The sequence below is a fragment of the Centruroides vittatus genome, unplaced genomic scaffold (genome assembly GCF_030686945.1).
Source record: "Centruroides vittatus isolate TY-2023 unplaced genomic scaffold, ASM3068694v2 contig_577, whole genome shotgun sequence".
Lineage (NCBI taxonomy): Eukaryota > Metazoa > Arthropoda > Arachnida > Scorpiones > Buthidae > Centruroides > Centruroides vittatus.
The window spans coordinates 310158-329382 of NW_027122345.1; the positions used below are offsets into that span (position 1 = coordinate 310158).

The following is a 19225-nucleotide window of genomic DNA, read 5'->3' on the forward strand; positions in this document are numbered from 1 at the left end:
CTCACGCTGAGAATGAAGGCAACAAAAAAGAGGAAAGCAGTAATTTCCAAGAAGTGGAGGTCCTTAGCTCATTAGGAGGGTGGAGAGTTAAGGGTGGCTATCCATCTCCTTACCGTATTTCATGCATGCTCTATGGGTTCTGGTTTGGCGATCTGCTGGTATTTAAATGGTCTACTGCAAGTAGACCCTTTTCCAAATGGTCATTAACTTTGACCAGAAAGGATGTGCATTGTTATTCATCGAGAATAAAACTGGTACAATGCTATCCGCAGAAAAAACAAAATTGGGCTGGGTTGATTTCGCCTGTAGTTTATAGCAGGAACAATTCATAATGTTGGAGCCATTCACTGCTTTCTGTTATTCTCTATCGAGCATGTTAAGTACAGCAAAAAACAAAAAAGTTTAACCCTGTAGAGGTATATTATTATATAGATACGTTTACGCAATTAATGAAAAATATATAAATAATTTATAAAAAGTTTGTCTATAACTAAGCATTTTAATCTATTTTTATGTATATTTAAAGTTATACATGACCGGAACACTGTTTATTCATGGAATTAGCACAAAAGTTATATTTGCTGTTTTTAATATTATAATTAAAATGTATCATTGCCTCGCCGCAACGTTGATTTTTAATACTAAAATACTCATTTTTTCGCTTTTAAAGTTTTTTCCCTTCTTATATATAGCTTTTAGTATTTGTAACTGAGTGATACGTCGGGATAAGTCGAGGATAACCCAAAAAATTCTCTGCAAACCTTAGCGGCTACCATCAATCCGGTTGTTGTTATATAGTAGACCATAAGAACCTAGAATCAAAAGTACTTTAAGCCTTATGGGTCTAGCTTGAAAATGACTCCGGAGGATTCGAAGATCTCGAAAGAAAGTTTAGAAAATGTCACGAGTCTGTTGTGCCTGCAGAAAGAGCCAGATAATGGTCGTCTCGAAATGATGTGACCCTAGGACGTCCTTGTACAGGTCCGGGCAATATATCCTGTCTGTTGGAATTGATTCCAAAGCCTTATCACATTTCCGTGGACATTGAACCATCTGGCTGCTTCAGCCTCCTTTTGCTTAGCTTTTAATCTTCTTTTAGTACTCAAACATAAATATTCTTAAAATTTTAATAAATTTTAATACGTTTCTTATCCAAAATTAATCTTTATGATTTCTGAAACAATTTGAATTTAAGAAACTTAATTAAATCTACGTCATTTTAATCAATTAATTAATATATTAATTAACAGATAAAAGTTAGTTTATTCAAAAATTCATTTTAAATTCTTAATTGTGTAAATCTTTGTGAATATCTCAAGATTTTCATGGAAATTAGACATAACATTTGACAATACAAATCGAAAATCTGTGTATATACTACAGAAAGAGAGAAGCTAGGGATTTTTCTCCGAATCTAGAGAAAATTTAGGGGTTTATAGTGGTTCCTTAAATTAATGTTATTTTTTTTAACAAAAATAAAATCTTCGAGGCTGCTTTCTATTAATAAAGAAACATTCTACGTATTACAATTGTTCAAAAAACAAAAAAAAGGGAACCGCTCTCACTTCAGGCTCCTCTTCAAGCTCTCAATCGCCCTATATATAGTCTATCTGATTATTTTTAATTACGTTTGTATTATGTATATTTTTCATAATTTCATTCTAATTTGAATAGAGCTAATCAACTTATGATTGGGAAGAAAGTGTTTTAATTGTTACGACTTAATTTTGTCACAAGTACGATATCCATCGACCCCTCCTAGTTGGCAAGTTACCAAGTGACTTTCGCAGCATTCCTCGCCTTTCATACGACTTCGTCGCTTGAATGAAAACCGGTTGGTTATTGTTGTTTTCACCCAGCTTCACTTCCTTGTTTCTACTCCAACAGAAAAGCGACTGAAACCTTAAGAGAAATACTTAAAATAAACCTATTCAGTCGGTTTCTTCAGAACTTTATATAAGACATTTCGCGCTTTAATCGTATTCGAAAACTAATGCACTTCAAGTTATTCTTTTATAAAGTTATCATTTAGCTATTTAACTAATAATAAATTATAATTTCCACATTTTCTTCAAATCCTCAATATGGCGCTGGTTAATTTATCTTAATTGGGTTAACCTGTAGATATCGCGGGATTTTATTTTATTTTTTTTTATGCTCCGGAAAAATATCATTATTAAAACTAGGAACCATTATTAAATTTAGGACGAGTTAAATTTTTATTAGATTAGCTTCTTAAAACGACACGATTTAAAATTTACAAACCAATGACGAAAAGAAGTGACAAATCCTTCGAGGATACTTTATTATAATTATGTTCTGAAACGAGATGATTAATTAAAATATTTTCTAGTTACTTTAATGAATTTATTAAATTAACACACAAAAAAAAGAAGTTAAATAAGAATGCCTTAAATTAAATAAAATATCGAAGAGGAATTTCACAAATATGTATAGGTTTATTCTGCATGATTAAACCTCCTCCCGTAGAAGAAGAGGAAGAAGAAGAGGAAGGAAAGTTGTTTTTATAAGTTTGAGTAGGAAAAACTGGATGGAAAAAAAAATGTTTCTTATCAGTTCATTTTTTTTATTATTTTTTCATTAAGTTTTAACTAGATGATCTTAACTCCACGAATGAATGGAGGTGGTAACATCAATGTAATTAAATTACAACATTTTAAAATAAATTTAGGATAAATGATAATGGATTTTATCTGATGAAGTCTTGTTTATCGGGAGTTTAAGATGATTCGAACGGCGATAATCTATCGGCAAAAATGCAGGATTTTCGGGATACGGCTTAAGGAAAACACGCTTCAACCGGGAGAACTAAAAAATCGAATAGTATTCAGCGTCGTCATCTAGCTGTAGCGATCCTGACACATTTTCAGTCCTTAGAGAATGAGATATCATTCACGTTCGAGAAATGAGTTCGTGTTAATCGATTGAAAGAAAAAATTCTTTCGAAGCGAAAAAGAAAAATGAGGCGAAATGACCTACTAAAAGTTTGCAAGGAAAAGTATTCTTAGAAATTTTTAGCTGTGAGAAATCCAGATAATAACTATCGCTTCTTAATGTAGACGTATAGGAAAGAAAAAAAAAAAAAATACGACTGTAGTCATTTTATATAGAGAGACTAATCTAGCTAATTCTATTTAGGCATATAATCTAATATCGCTATTCATATTAATTATTCGTGTTCTAATCAAGCGATTATCGTTATCTTGATCTAAAATTGTCGCTAAACCCAAGGGGGGAAAAATCAATATTTCAGTTTGTTTTCTACTGTATCCATATTAAATTTTTCTACAAAATGTTCTAATAAAGCGCTTTCTGAGGAAAACACCTGTTGCTTATTGGAAAATACTTTTCCGAGTTTTAAATCTAAAATTTACATAATTTTTAAGGATATTTTCGCATTAGTACTTGTTAACTTTATTATAAAATATCGAAAATATGTTCGAAAAAAAAAATTATACTTTTGCAGGCTTTTTAAGAAAACAAATTAAAACGTAGCTGACAAATAATCTAGAAACTTTCCCAATTTGCTATTTTTTCATTAAAAAATCATTCTGAAATAGTCATAAAAATAGATCTATTTATTTTAAGAATTCCTAATCCTTAGCAATTAATTCATTTACTATCTTTAATAAATGTCTTTTCGCAGATATTTGCAAGAACTCTTGCCTACTACGTCCTGTTTCTATGGTCGATTTTTTCTAAATTTTTTTTATTTTTCGAGATATTGAAGTGATTTTAATGCTATTGATTGATTACTTCTTTTATTTAACTCCTTCCGCCCTGTGGGCACTAACGGCCTTTTTAGCAAGCCCATTATGGGTTCGGCCAGGCCCACAATGGGTCAGCCGGATTGTGAGGGAAAATTCCTAGGGTTTTTCTACCCTTCCTAATTCGATTCCGGGTCCCCAGAACATATTGATTACTATCATATCGAATGTTTTTCAATACATAATTTAAAATTTATCATAAATTTTATTATCTAAATATTCGAACTAAATGAAACATTTTTTTTTCTTTTTGTAAAAGTTTCGATATAAAGTATTCTCATAACTTATTTTCCTCGAAAAATATTTTAAAAAATCGATATTTATTCTATGCAATGACCAGAAAACGATTCGCTTAATTCGAATATTTAGTTTAATTATAAATAAATAAAGAATTAAATTTGTATTGCTTAGAATTCTAACCATTATATTCAGGAATTAGATTGTAGCTATGTAGCTATACATAATAAAGTGATTAGTATCTATTTAAATATAGTGAATTAAGAGGAGTTAAACTGGAAATGTTTGGTAATGAAGATCGAGATGAGCAGAGTTCAAGCTGGAGGCCTCCCGGTTGCATTGTGATAAAAATATCTCTGAATGGAATTCTGTTTCGTGAACTTTTTTCATTTAACGTTAATTCTATAGGTTAGTTCATTATATCTTTTCAGTCGTGTTTTTAATGGCGGAAATAAAAAGACATATCGAAAGCCGGTCCATCTCATTAGCTTCATTTGTTTTTGTTTGTGTACTGAACTCGATCGCTATTCTCGTCTATCTTAAGGTAATAAAAGATAGGCTAATTTCCTATATCAAATGCGATTGTTTGATGTCTGGTACTTTATTACAGTCATAACGTACGGGTAGGCCGTTTTTCCTACACTTGGGTACGTGTCGCGGTAAAGATAACCCACATTTTTAGAATTGCTTTAGAAATTCTTAAAAAATCTGATGACAATGCGTTTCCTGAATGCTTCAATAGTCTATTAATTTTAAGATGATCAAGCTCTGAAATCTATTATGTAACCTACTTCCTGTAATTTAAAAAAACTAGAATATTGTTATAATAATTTGTGAAGAATTAGCGGTTTAAATTGTTGATAATTAAAATATGACTGGTTAAGTATGGAAAGAATCCTTTTATTAATAGATTTAACAAGTGGAACTTTCTAAGAGTACAGCTCTTTAGTTTATTTACAACCATTTCCCCCCTCAACTTCATCACGGATGTGTATGGTTAGAAACGAAACTGAAGCGAATACTCGATGTTACTTCTTTTTGTATTAAATAAAATAACTTATATGACATATTAATTTCATTAAACTTTTAAATACTTGCCATTAATCTTTATTCTTCGCATTCACCTGGATTTGGTAAGTTTCTTTTCCTTAAAACGGCTATTATCTAATTAAATGTATATAAAACTGATAACAAAGAATATCTCTTTTTACGGTGGACAGGATAATTTGTTCGTGTCTTAAATCATTTAAAACTTGAAGCAATATTCATATCTCAGCCAAGCATTTTTTAATGCTTTTTTGACAAATTATGGTACCTGGGTGTAAAGCAGAATTATAATAAATAAAAAAAGTAAGCCCGTTTTATGAAGTGTTGAACATTAGTATTCTATTCTGGCATTTTCTTGCTTTAAACATATTAGCTTGGTCAACATTTTATCTCACGAACAATGAATAATGTTAGAAATTTCAAATTTAAGTTACTCAGTTTAGTGAAAATAGATTATTATAGGTAATAAATTAACAATCTTGACGTCTTAGAAAATATCAAATTACCACTCGGTATTAGAATAAACTAGCCTTTGTATCCACATAATCGCAAAACCTCAACAAGATTAGAGGGTTACTTCAGTTGACCCTTGCGATCAATAAAGTTGTTCTCCGTGAATACAATAACAGCATTTTGAAATGTAAGACCGAGTGGAACGGCACCTGTGCTTTTGTGGCACGACACTAACACTTTTTTCATCATCGTTTTTACACGAACTGACCAGTTTGGGCCACGTTACTCGTTAGATCGGTTCAAACTGGATTCTCATTTAGCCTAGTTAGGTTAGAATCTGCAGTCGATAGGGGGATTTTGCGGAGAAATTTAGGTGGTTTACTCCTATAGATTCACGTCATTTTACTAAAAAAAACTGAAATCTTTAGCACCCCTATTTACTGATAAAGAAACCTTTTATTTGTAGCAAAAAAGCAAATTGGGCCCGCTCTACCCCGGGCCCCGTACCAAGCTTCGAGGTCCTGTCTGACGTTAATGAAGCGCAACTGTTATCGAAAATTTTAGCTTTAAATATTTATGATTAATTTAGAAAATTGATAGGAGACGTAGTAAATTCTATTTTATTATTTATTCCTTCTGAACCTTTTCAGAATTGCGATCACGTGACAAAAGCGAGTATATAAAACTGCAGAATTTCTAAATCTAAATTTTGAAAATTTTTCAACTTCGTCGGACGTATTGTACTAATTTAGGATGTAGCTGAGTTTCCAGAGTTATTTCTGGAACATCTCACAAAACCCAGTAAGTCTTAAAGAAAGTGTCTGGCTTATTTAATTATAGGCCTATGTCTTATGATCGTAAAATAGATACGACAAACCTCGAATTATATAGAAATTGGATTTTATAAAATATTTTCATAAATATATATTATTCAGGAAGACTTATATTTAAAAATTAAGTTTATTATTTACAATATTGAATTGCATTTATTAAAATGTTCTCTAGATTTAGAAGGACGCGAAATGCTAAATTTATAAAAGAAAAAATCATGTCTGCAGTAGTATTTAAAACTAAGCTAAATTTATTCACTATACAAAATTTATTTTCAGAAAAAAATGAAAAAAAAAGCGAAATTTTCTTTTCCTCAAAACAAACCAAGCAATAAGTTTTTTATGCTCAGTGAATTGTCTTTAAAGTTTTCATTCTCGATACTTCATTAGATCATCCATTAAAGCCGCCATTATAAACAGATTCTGCTAAAAATACGACAAGCAAATATCCTTTAATTAAAAAGAAAAGAATTGTATCCTTCTCGCATGTTGAAATTAAACTTATCTAGCTCAGTCTGCTCTGACCATCTGCATCTGATAGCAAAGAATAAATATAAAATGCCTTAATTAAGCTTATGCTTTTTAGTAATCCGAGATAAACAAATCAATAAAAAACAGATGTCTAAGACAAACAGCCAGTGTGCATTTGAAGCTACAAATAACTGATCTGGGAGAATGCTTGTCAGTTCTAATCACAAGTGTTTCTGGTTGTAACGAGACGTCTCGTATCGAAGCACTCGCTGAGATGTCGAAAATATTTTATTACAGAATTCAGCAGTTTTTAATAATTTAAAATATCGAAGAGTAGCTGATATGAATATTGTAACAATAGACAATGCTGCGAGGATCTTTTGTGAACGTCTTGGGACCCGTAGCCTAATGTTTCTCATTGTTGGCGATGGATTATGTTTCGAGTGCAGAACAACTAAGTTAGTGTTACCGCAGAATGAAAGAACGGAGAACATTGTCTTGTTCCTGTGACCTGTTGAAATGTTTACGACAATGTGCTATTGATGTCTCGGGTTACGTTCGGTAAGGGGAAAAATCCGTTCGGACTTTCTGTAATAATACTTTCGAATCTGATGGGACTATGTCTTGTTATAGGACTCAAAAGATGTTGTTTCTTTTTAGTTTGTTAGGAGCGACTCTGATCTCTTCGGGGACATGCTGATCTTTTCCTTCATTAGTTATGGAAAAGTATGTCATCACAAAATTTCTCTGCAGAACAAATCGCGAAAACATTGATCAATGGATGCAGGAAAGAAATCTTCTAATGCCAGAGAAAAGTTTTGCTTTTCTTATAGCAAAGTCTAAATCTTATCTATCTATTTATATCTACTCTAGTTGCTATACATATTTCCATTACTATAATTATTAATAATTATAATAATATTAAATTTCCGTTCGTAGTTATTAATAGAAAACAATAACAACATCTAATGATTAAAATGGCATTCATAGATGTAAATAATTAATAGAAAAATTTCTGGTAATAATTTTCTATAAATTGCTTAAAATCATTTTCTATTGAATTACATAATTGACTATTTGAATATTGCATTAATAAATAAGACGTTCTTTTTGTTCTTCTAATTAAATTTCAGTTTAAAATATTATAAAAAGAAAATCGTATTTCCTTGTTCTAAATGCAGTAAAAGTTTTCTGAATGAATTTAGAACGAGATATTGGATTTCGTCAACGCTTTATCTTTCGAACATAGAAAATAAATAGCATAAAATTAATTTTAACAAGTCACCAATAATTTATTCCCCTTTCTTATTTGATTGAACAAATAGCAAATTATAATAAATCATAATTATAATAAGTTTGCATTAATTCTACAGAATTATGTCTTTCAAACTTTAACATTAACCTATAGCCTATGCAAGTTATTTGTTATTCGATATCGAATATGTGTTATATTAATTAAATGAACGTGATCCAAATTTTAATCATTAGTTTTAAGTTCGAGATATTCATTTGTGAAATGAAAACGATAGAAAAATCGCCCTAAAAGTGTCGGATTCAATAAATTCCATATTAATTTAAAGGCATAACATTGAGGAAATTCAAAAAATGAAAAGAAATGCGTGTGTTAAGTCATTAAAATTTGATCTTAAATGTACAAGATTTAGGCATGAGTCTATAATTCCGCTTAATTATATACATTAATTAACATAATTAAGATTTTAATAACTGTAAAAGTAGTGTAAGTACATTAACTGAAGAGACTGTTTAATAGTTTGATCATATGTGCAGTTTGTTATAAATTGAATAAATTATTAAAGCAAAATATTTAATAAATTTGAGCAATTTCGTATAATTAATAAAATTTGCAAGCCTCATACCGTACACCATAAAACCGTTAAGTGCAATAAAAAAAGAAAAAAAGAAAAATCCAGTTCTACAGGACCGGTGCGATCACGTGACTAGGGAATTCTTTAATTTTCGGATAAACTGATGTAAAGCTAAAATAACATAAATTAATGTAGCTTAATTCTGTAATAAAATGATTTTTATGTCATCTTAAAACGGGAATGGGTAAATGACGTCTTAAATTTCGATTAAGTAAATGGATCTAAGCGCGGATTTTTTTCCAGAACTAAAGTCGAGTGTAGCCATAATTCTAGAATTTTTTTCTCTTTTCTTCCGCTGCGTGTATATAATTTGGAGAAGACGGCTACAAGTATAGAAAATAATAAATGTGCCGAGAATAATGACAGAGGAATAAGTCTAACCTCATTTGTTTGTCCGAAACTTGACAAGAGTTCGAATTTGTAAATAATAAGTAGCAATTAGCCTATTTGATGAGTGTGTGTTTGTCTGGCGAATTTCTATATTTCGAATGGATTATCGATTCCAATAATCTTGTCGGAGAAGGAAAAGTATCTGGCAGGTCGAAAGGAGCAGGACAGTGACTCTGCACCAACTAGTAGAGTGAAGCAAAGCGGCGCCAAGCCGATGACCTCCGGGGTCACAAGGTTCTATTGGTAGATGGCCAAAAATCATGCTCGACGCCTCCCGTTCATCGATTGATGCAAAAATGATTATCGCCATTAAGACAAATTCAGCATCGATTTAAATGTCATTTGCTTCATCGTTTAAATTATGAAAACTTAACATTGTATTGCCTTTATTTCATGGCATAATCTCGTTAAATAAATGGGATTTTTTTTCCTCGATTATCGCATTCAGAGTTTAATGATTCGATTGCTTCTTAAAAGGAAAATTATTATTATTTTTTTTTTAGTTTAGAGTTTGTAGTTTTAGTGATAATATGATCGGTTCTATGTCATAAGTCAAAGGTTTAGATTGAGAAGAGCATTCTTGATAAGATTGATACGCGCGGCATCTAATAATAATGAAATATTTTGTGATGTAACACGTAAAATATTCACAATACGGTTACATTTTGAGTTTTGGCTAGAAATTTCTTTTAAATGAAGCGATAAGGAGTGCGGGTACCGTGATTTATTTCTGGCAATAAATCCTTGCAGTCAGACTCGATGCTGACATTGGCTTTAATTATAGAAATGTAGTTGTTTGACGCGAGTAGGTTAACGTGACTGTGTTTTAAGCAAAAAAGTGGAATTCTTAAATGCTTACTAAATTCCAAGCAAAGTCATTTCGCAGTTTTGGCAGCGACTAAGTTAACTTCAGTAGGTCAAGTGTGGCACCGTACTGACGCTTCAGGCATTCGGCGAACCCGTGGAATGTGGCCGGGAATGAGAGCTGACATTCGGTAAAAGAAGGGGGAGAAATGCTGATCTAGCAGAGTGACCGACTCGCCAGTACTCTGACTTTTAGAGGCCGAAATCCGCTGTTTGCATTCAAAAATGTTTAGATGCTTTTCTTCGTGTCGGTTCCAAACCGTGGCATCACTCGGTTTTGCACTTTTCACCCTTGTTGTTTTTCTCGATTAAATCAGTTCTATTCCTTTAAGGATATAAAAATATTCCCTTCCCGAATATAAAAATGTCGAAAAGAATAGCTCGCGAAATGCGATATCTTAAATATTATTTGAAAGAAAAAAAGTATTGTGCCTGTTATTGATTATTGCAGAGGCTACGTGCATTTGTCCCAGAAGGCTGAACATGAAGCGTTGTGATGGATTCTATCAAATTACCAGTTTGCTCATCAGAGCCATTTTTATGCCCCTCTTGTTTTAAATAGTTATTAATGTTTACGTCCAATTTTCAAAACCGAGAAGGTCATTCGGAATCGTGTTTTCCAACAAATTTCCATTTCTGCGTTTGCATGAACAGAGTTAAATCTTATGGCTCGCAAGAGGTAAATAACAATAACCCAGAGGAATTGAAGTTTTCCTTTAACGACTTATAAGAAGACTGGAGTTAGAGATGGATCTATGGAGTGTGACCATAAGTTCTACTGTAAACAACTTTCTCTTTGATCGGATTATGTGCTATGCTTCTTCTATTTCCACCTCGTTTGATCTTTCAAGTTGAAAGTTACTTATGGATTTCGCATACTTTATTTTAGCCCTAAACAACATTAGATTTAGTTATTAGTATTAACGGATTGAATATTATTATTTGAAATGAGTCTGTCGTGTGTCTGAATAAATCATTTGACGAATCGTCCGCTAAGAACGCATATTTATCATTTAAATCTTACAAAATGGAACTTTTTCGGATTGTAATAAATAAAATTTAATTTTGCATTAGTTAATAATAATTGTTTAAATAGCATTATTTCTTTTTGTGATAAATAAAACATGGAAGCATTTTACATGTCTCTAATTAAAGTTAAAAAATAATCATTTCCAGTGGCAATGAAATATCTCCCGTCACTTTCATCCTGTGCAAGAATTGTATTAATCTCAATCAAGTAGCTTTTTCTTACCTCTATTCTTCAGCAATGTCCATTCGCTTCTCGACTCTTCTTCCAGCATATTCTATCTATCCATCCGGATATACTGTCTTGTACGTTTCTCATTTCCACGCTTGGAAAACGCCATAATTTTTAAATTTTCGAAATCTATGGACCGACGTGAAATCTCTTATTGATACGACGAAATTGTATTTTAGAAACCATTGATATATATTATTAAAACTTAGTTCGGAACAGCTCCGGCGTAGGAAATTATTTCGCCTTTTTGAAAAGTACTGATTAAACTTTCCGCTGAATTTAGTAGCTGAATAAATCCATTCATTTATCACTATTATGGTGCTTCCAATTTCATTTCGATACAATTTAAAAATTAAAATAAAAAATGTATCCGATATTTGAAATTAATTTTATTTAGCTTTTAAATTCGTCTTTATATACAACGTTTTAGATAAATGTTTTTCTATAATATCTAAAATTCAACGAAGTTTAATGGATATCGCTTGATCTATCGCTTAATTCTTTATGTCTATCATTCATTCAATTTAAATGTTTTAAAAAATAAGTTTAATGGATTCTACAAACCTAAATCTCTAAAGTTAAACCTTATAACTTCGTTTTTTATTATTATTATTTTAAAAAATCGAATATTCTACGTAGAACAGACTACGTAAAATAAAATAGAAAAATAAAACCTACAATATGTAAGAAGTTAGTTGATTGGATGCGATAAGGTCACGTTGGATTTATTTAACCCGAGATCCGAGTGGCAATCAGCCTCGAAGAGTCTCGTAATTAAATTAAACGAAACCCCATAATTAAATTTTGAATTTATTCGAGACTCTGCCCCCTATTTATCTGACTGGACGTTCGAATACCTTAAAGATGTGACCAATAACCGACCAGGAAAGAGTTAATGGACAGGTGAGTCGAAGTTGATCGATGGCCCTCATGACCTTTCGAGTCGCAGTCACACTCGACTGAAGTCGAAGAATGCGATGCGAGCTCAAGGGGATGCAAAGAAACGAGGGGATCGGCTACGGTCACGGATGGGAGAGGTAGAGAGCTTAGCCCGTCCAACCGACGCTACATTACCTTATCGATCGCAGTCTGTGTTTACATGGGAATTAGGGTGGAGCGATAAGCGTTCCGACAAATGCCTGACATGACCCCCAAGTCAGGTAGAGTTTCGCACCAATTTTGACAATGCACAAAATCGTCACGGATAAAGACCAAAAATAGTTTCTTCGTTCCTTATCTGCATGCCCCGACTTTCCAGCTTCTGTTCAAAATAAAACAATTGTTATATATCTTCGAAAATCTCCTCCACGAACTTCTGCAGTAAAGTGAAACGCCAATATCTGAATGTCCTTAACACCAAATTGGTAATAGAATAATGTTTCCGATCGTCTACAATTTAAACAAACGTCTCCTGTTTTAACATTATATTTATTGGGTATCAAATATTTCTTAATTTAATGAAATGTAAGCTAATTATAATATGGTCTATTGTATTTCTTAATGTACAACTAAGTTATTTCATCCTAATATTAAAAACTGCATTGCTTATCGTTGATGACTAGAAAAATAAAACAAAAATTTTCAGTTGAAAAGATTCTTCTTATACTTGACTATTTAGCATAATAAATTCAGTAGGATTCCAGTTTTGTTTCCTTATGTTTGAAGGGCTTCATTCTAACTCTACTATTTAAATTATGCAATTTTCTTTATTAAAATGTTAATTAATTAGCAAAAGGTTAAATAGTACATTTTATTTCTTAGCTTTTTTGCAATTGTAAAAGTTTTAAAACTTATTTTTCAGGCAATTATTATAGCTTATGTAGAATTATCAACGCCACAAAAAAATGGAGTCGCGTGTTATTTTTTTATAAAGTCTGAATATATGGAAGCGCTAAAAACATAATGAAATTGATAACTGGTAGTAAATTTTATTGCTTTTCATGTCTAATGCATCCTATTTCCTCCTGAAACTTTTTCGGAAGGAGGAATGTCTGATGATGTCACGCTCCATACCTCAGCAGCGAGGGTCTCGCCACATCAGATCGTCTAGTACATCCCCGCCGAGATGGGAGACTCCCTGGGCTCCGGCTAGCTCTTCACTAATGGATTCTAATCCCGAGTCGGGGATGAAGAGCCTTTCCCCGTGACGACCTTGAGCCCAGCCCTTAAGTCGCTTATAACAAGACCGAGTACACAACAAACAACACGCGGGGGGACCACAATACTCAAAAACTGCATAACTAGAATATCGAGGGTAACTTTAGACTCTATATTGTCTTTCATACAATTCTAATACAGATATTATAAATAGTCTTTTCTTAAAATATAGTACCGAGCCTTAAGTTAGCACGAATCGTTCAAGCTTAATACTTAGCGCTTTTATATGTAAAGTGTAAGTGAAATACAAAATTTATTTCCTTTATAGTATCTAATATGTATTTTAGTCTGAATCAGAATCATGCTTCAGTCAAAAATGAATCGACTTCACCAATATGTAATTACTGTTCTGTGTAAAGAAATTTTTTTAAAATATTTTAATAAGGACTTAATATAAAAGTAATAACTTGAAAAATTTTCCATCTCACAGTCAGAATTTTGATTGGACCTTCGGGGCATTTTTTTTAAAAATCGATGTTTCTGAAATGAAAATTATTATACAGTAGTATATTAGACAGGAATCCTCGCTGATAGTTAAATAAAAATATATTTTTGGTAGCGCACTTTTTAGTTTTACCTTCTCGAGTAAATAAAAGTAAAGTATTACTACAGAGAATAGGCCGAGTAATTTAATTTCCTTCTTTTTTTTTTATTGGAGCTTTTTCAAATTAAATTTCGAACTAAACGGATCTAAAGTCTTACAGATTTGTTTTAAAACTATATTTTATTTCCAAGGTTTTCTAGATAGATAAATCGAAAAGTAGGCTAAGACAGGTACAAATGTGGCACTTTTCTATACGTAAGATCTTCGCTCTTTACAATGTTTAATGCAGAAGGAAAAGTGACAAGATCTTTACACAAATTTTAGACAGCTTCTTCTGTTCTACAATCGTATCAGTTCCTTCCGTGCGAAGCAAAACGTGTTTACAGTTAACATTACCGTTACACACCCTTAGAAAATCTGGTTTCTAGGAATCCCAACAACTCACCACGCAAATGGAAAACAACGTGAATACACGCTATCTTCACGAAATAGGCGAACAAATATTGATCCTTTAAATTTTTTTTTCTTTCGTAATTTAAAGGTATGAAAACAAGAGAGCTTATTTTATCTACGACCGAGGGATAACTTGATAATTGATAAAATTTAACAAAGATAGTAAGGAGAAAAAGAAGAAAATTTTCTTTTTAACTCTTTTCTCCCTGAAGATACCTAAGGTCTTTTTTATAATACCCATCGTGGGTTTGGTCACGTTCACAATGGGGTGAGTGGCATATTCGGGAGAGACCACCCCTGAAATATTCCTGACCCGGGCTCGAAACCCGGTCTCCCAAAACGATAAGCTGACTCCTCGGTTGTCTTTCAAATATACTATGCTATTGGTTTGGTAACTTGGCCGCTTGTCACTTAGAACCACCCCTTAATCGCTTCTGCCACCGAAGTAGAATAACATCTAATATCAAAATGAAATCATTTTTTATAATTTGTTTTTTTTATTAGTCTAGAAAAGTAAAGAAATAAGTTAACTCTTTCTGAAAAAGTAGAACAGAATACTTTAGATATTTTAGGGGATCAACTAACTTCGATTTAAGATAAACTGAATGATTTTTATATTGATACAATTATCTAAATTATATTTGATTATTTATTATTTAACAGTAATAAATTTTTCGCTGAAAACTGGAAATTCTTTGTCAGATTTTATATTAAAAAAAGAAGAAGAAAGTGAAAAATAAAGAAACAAAGCATTGGTGAAAATGATTAGGATTATTACAGGCGAGATCAATACAACTTTTTAAAGGAATTTTGGGGACTGGTCAGTGCGCTGTTCCATTTGTCGAGGATTAAGTCCATTCAACCGGATCCTCTTTTCTATGTTTAAAATTTGACCCAAATTTGCAGCATATTTTCTTCATTTTTACCCCCTTTTTTTACGAGGAATCGAACCTGTTTATTCTAGATTCATGCAAATTTCATTTTCTTCATTTCAAATAAACAATTACTAAACGAAGTGCATTTAATTTGTTGTTATTAAATTACAGTTAAATCCTATAATTTTTGTAATTTGAAATTATTTTACGCCGCTTTTCTGATTTTCAATTAAAGTTAAATTTGATACTTCTCTATTAATCCTGCTTTAATTGAGTTGATTTAATCTGCTCAACTATTAAAATATGAACTAAATTGTGTGGAGGAACACCGCCTTAACTTCTATAGATATTTCGAATAATTAGAATCTGTTTTGCTAGAAAATTTATATTTCATTTTCACAGAAAATACTTAGAATTATTACTTAGAAGCCACTTTAAATTTGGAAACTGGTATTTATTTTATCAATTTTGATATGTATTCACGAATAAAGTTGTAGCTGAGTATACAGTCAAACCTCTCAACAACGGCCACTGACGAGAACATAAAAAATGGCCGTTGTTCGGAGGTTATTTTGTATGCATTTTTATTCGGAGGAAAAAAAATGGTGGCTGTTATTGGAGGTTTGGCTGTATTTGAGTCTTTCTAACCCTATTTTTTTAAATGTTTGAATATCCAATCACCTGATAACTGGATACTTTTCTAATCTACTAAAAACAATCGAGAGAGAGAGAGAGAGAGGAAATTTATAAAATATTTTAATCAAACTTTTTGATAATGAAGTTACAATTTCAAAAATCATTAGTCTTCTTTGATTATTTAATTTGTATTTAACCCCATTAAAATCACGTGTACATGATAAAATAGGGAAATAATGACCTCTTCTATTTAAATGATCATTCACTAACAACAACTGCAAACGAATTTTGTTTAGCATTTCAAATCTCTTTTCTATGCTACATAATACATAAATAAAAATTCGAAAAGATGAGGAAATTCGATTGTCGAAATATTAAAATCGCAATTAAATATTTCCATTTAATTAATTATATATTTTTTAAAATACTTTATTAAATAATAATAAACATATTTTAAAATGTCGAAAACTGTAATATAGTATATTGTAATCCGGGAAACAGTGTTGAGGAATGGACCGTGCGGGGTGTCTGTCTTCCTCCCGTGTCCGCTCACGTGTTACACGAGATAGTGCGAGAGAACCACCCGGATGACCTCGACGGCGACGTTAATGACTGCCGCGTTGCCATAGCAACCGATGGCAACGGGTCCCGTCGGCATTTGCCATTAGCTGCAGAGAGATGATAAATAGCCGGCCGCAATATTCGTCATCATTGTTTTCTTCGCAATCCGAAACCTGCATACTGCATAGGACACAACAAAGACGACAAGAAAAAGCATCGAGCAAGAGGCAAAAATCTGCTTTATTCTCTTCTTTGATCAAGTCTGGGCCACGATAATTTAGTTTCTTCTATTTAATAAATCAATTATTATCTCTTTCGATGAAACTAGGCCGCAATTTACAGTTAAACTTAGCGCGATACTCTAAAAATCCCTTGTATTCTTATTAACAGCTCTCATTCTTTCCTTATGTACTGTAGGTACTGTACCTATTTATCATAAGAAACTCGTTAATTTGGACCACAAGAAATGGATGATTCCAAATAATTTATCCAAAAGAAATTCGAAACTGAAGCGTCAGTAACTAGAGTTTATGCCAGCTCTTTTTTTCGGTTTTTTTCTTGTCAATTCTCAGTGTAAATATTTATTAGTTTTAGAAGTATGAGGTTTTGTGTGCTAAGTTAAACATATACCATGTTAAGTTTAAAATATGAGAGATATCATATAAAATCTAAGACTCGAAATGAGTGATTTTAGACCGCATGCGACCGAAAACACCCTCATAAATATAATAGCACTCGGCGATTTGACGCAGAAAATACGCCAAAAATGATATATAAAATGGTTTTATATACCATTAAGATGTTTATTAAGTTAGAGAATTTCCCAATTTTTTAATTTAATTGTCAGGATTCCGATCAGAATCGCATTATAAATTTGTGTTTAGTGAAAAACCGCGTTGCAATGGAGACAAAACTGGACTTGGAGGCAGTAATTAATAGAATACAGCATATAAACAATAGTAGAGTAAGGAGAGAAAGAAGAGTGCAAGAGAATCAATGCAAACGGTTTTGTTTCTTAATAGATTTATCTCTCAATGCTTCTATTATTAAGCGAACTTTAGTGGTTTCATTGGCTATTGAGAGCAAGAAGAGGGGATTATCCGGAGATTATCTGGTAGGATTAAGCGACCTTTTGAGCTTGGCCGACCAAACGTGTGGGAAGAGAACCAACGGAAGTAGAGAGAACAAACAGAAGCGGAATGGGTCGACAGGAATCGGAAACAATGGCAGGCCCCTCTCGACTGCCCGTCCCCCGACTTTAAAGAGAGATCGTCCACTAATTCTATTTAGTCTCAGTCGATCCTTCGTGACAGATAACGGGAATATGATAAATTGTTCGACTCTACCCTAGAGACACGGCGGTTGTTATTTCCGTAAATTATTTCTCTCTCTTCCGTCGGCCACTTTTTCTCTTCTCTCTCTCTCCGTTTCTCCGTCGGGATTTGGCCAGATGAAAGTTTTTTCTCGGCAGCGGAAACTTATCCCCTTGTTTTTCTTGGCGATGAAGTTGGTTTCGGCCGAATTTCCGGGAAGGGGAAAGAAGAAGAAGAAGAAAAAAAAAGGAAATTACAGCAGGAATGCTCATCTCCAGCACGGAGATCCTCTCCCTCCTCTCGTGACGTATCGTGTTTTGTTGAAACGCATCAAAGATTAATTCGCGCCAACTTGGCCATAAATCTCTGGAGAGGAAAACATATTTTAAACTCTGGCTACGCGTGGCGCGAAGATCCGTTGGTGGTTGCGCGCTATCTTCTCTTTTATAACTTTTCTAGTTTCGCTTTGATGAATTAGTTTCTGGCGAAATTCGGGTTTTAATGCTATTTCTTTTCGATTGTGGTCGAGTTTTGAGGGTAAAACGGGCGCATTCATGCCTTTCCGCGCATCTAATTAGGGAGACGAATTACAAATTTCTGATTACGTGCCCGGACACGGTTGTGGCACTTAACCACTCTAAGCTGATTTCCCTGTTTGCTAACACGCTTGGGCGAACCTTTCCATCTTCTCCTTTGGAACGAGTAGAAATCCTCCGAACTAACCACCCACCTCTCCACCTTTCTTCCGACAACTCGTCTAGCGTTAGAATTAATTTCTTGGAATTCCGTTAAACACTGGAACAACCCGGAATGTCTGGTCTATCTTTGAAAGCTAATGAGCACCCGCGGCCAAGCTAGTGACTCGCATCGACTGAAACTTACTAGATTCGAGGTGTTAAGAAAGATGCTAATAATCGGCTCTGGAGGAACGAAACATCCAAGAGAATAATCTCTAAGTGTTCGATACTTTGCATAATTTAAAAAGAACTAAACATCTAAAAACATTCTTTTTTCGTACACAGTAAACCTTTGATATAACGGACTAATTGGAGCAAAAAGGTGTCCGCTGTTACCGAAAGCCCGTTTTAAAAACGTATATTAATAACGACCTTAAAATATTATTACGGTGTATAGGTTGAATAAAATAACATTGTAATTTGTACTGTAGGTTGCATAATTGATACACATTACCTCATTGTTCCAATCTGTTGGCATGCTCTATTCGAGAATAAGTGTTTTAAGTTTTTCCTATCGGACAGAAATTTTTGTCGTTAAATCGAGGTTTACTCTGTTACTTAAATGTAGTTGTAGTTAAGAACTAGATCTAAATATAACGAACTAAATCTGACAATAGAGTTGGTTGTCAGTTTATTCCGATCTTCGTTCTCTTTTACTTCAGATGAAAATATTTAATTTCAAATTAATTTATAATCATTAAAAGGCGCATTAGAAACGTAAAATC

General features: G+C 32.7%; 1 protein-coding gene across 2 annotated transcripts in view; it reads left to right on the forward strand.

Moving 5' to 3' along the window:
* Positions 1-19225, forward strand: part of LOC136979074 (protein Wnt-5b-like) — a 224643-nt gene that overhangs the window by 65833 nt on the left and 139585 nt on the right. The window lies entirely within an intron of this gene.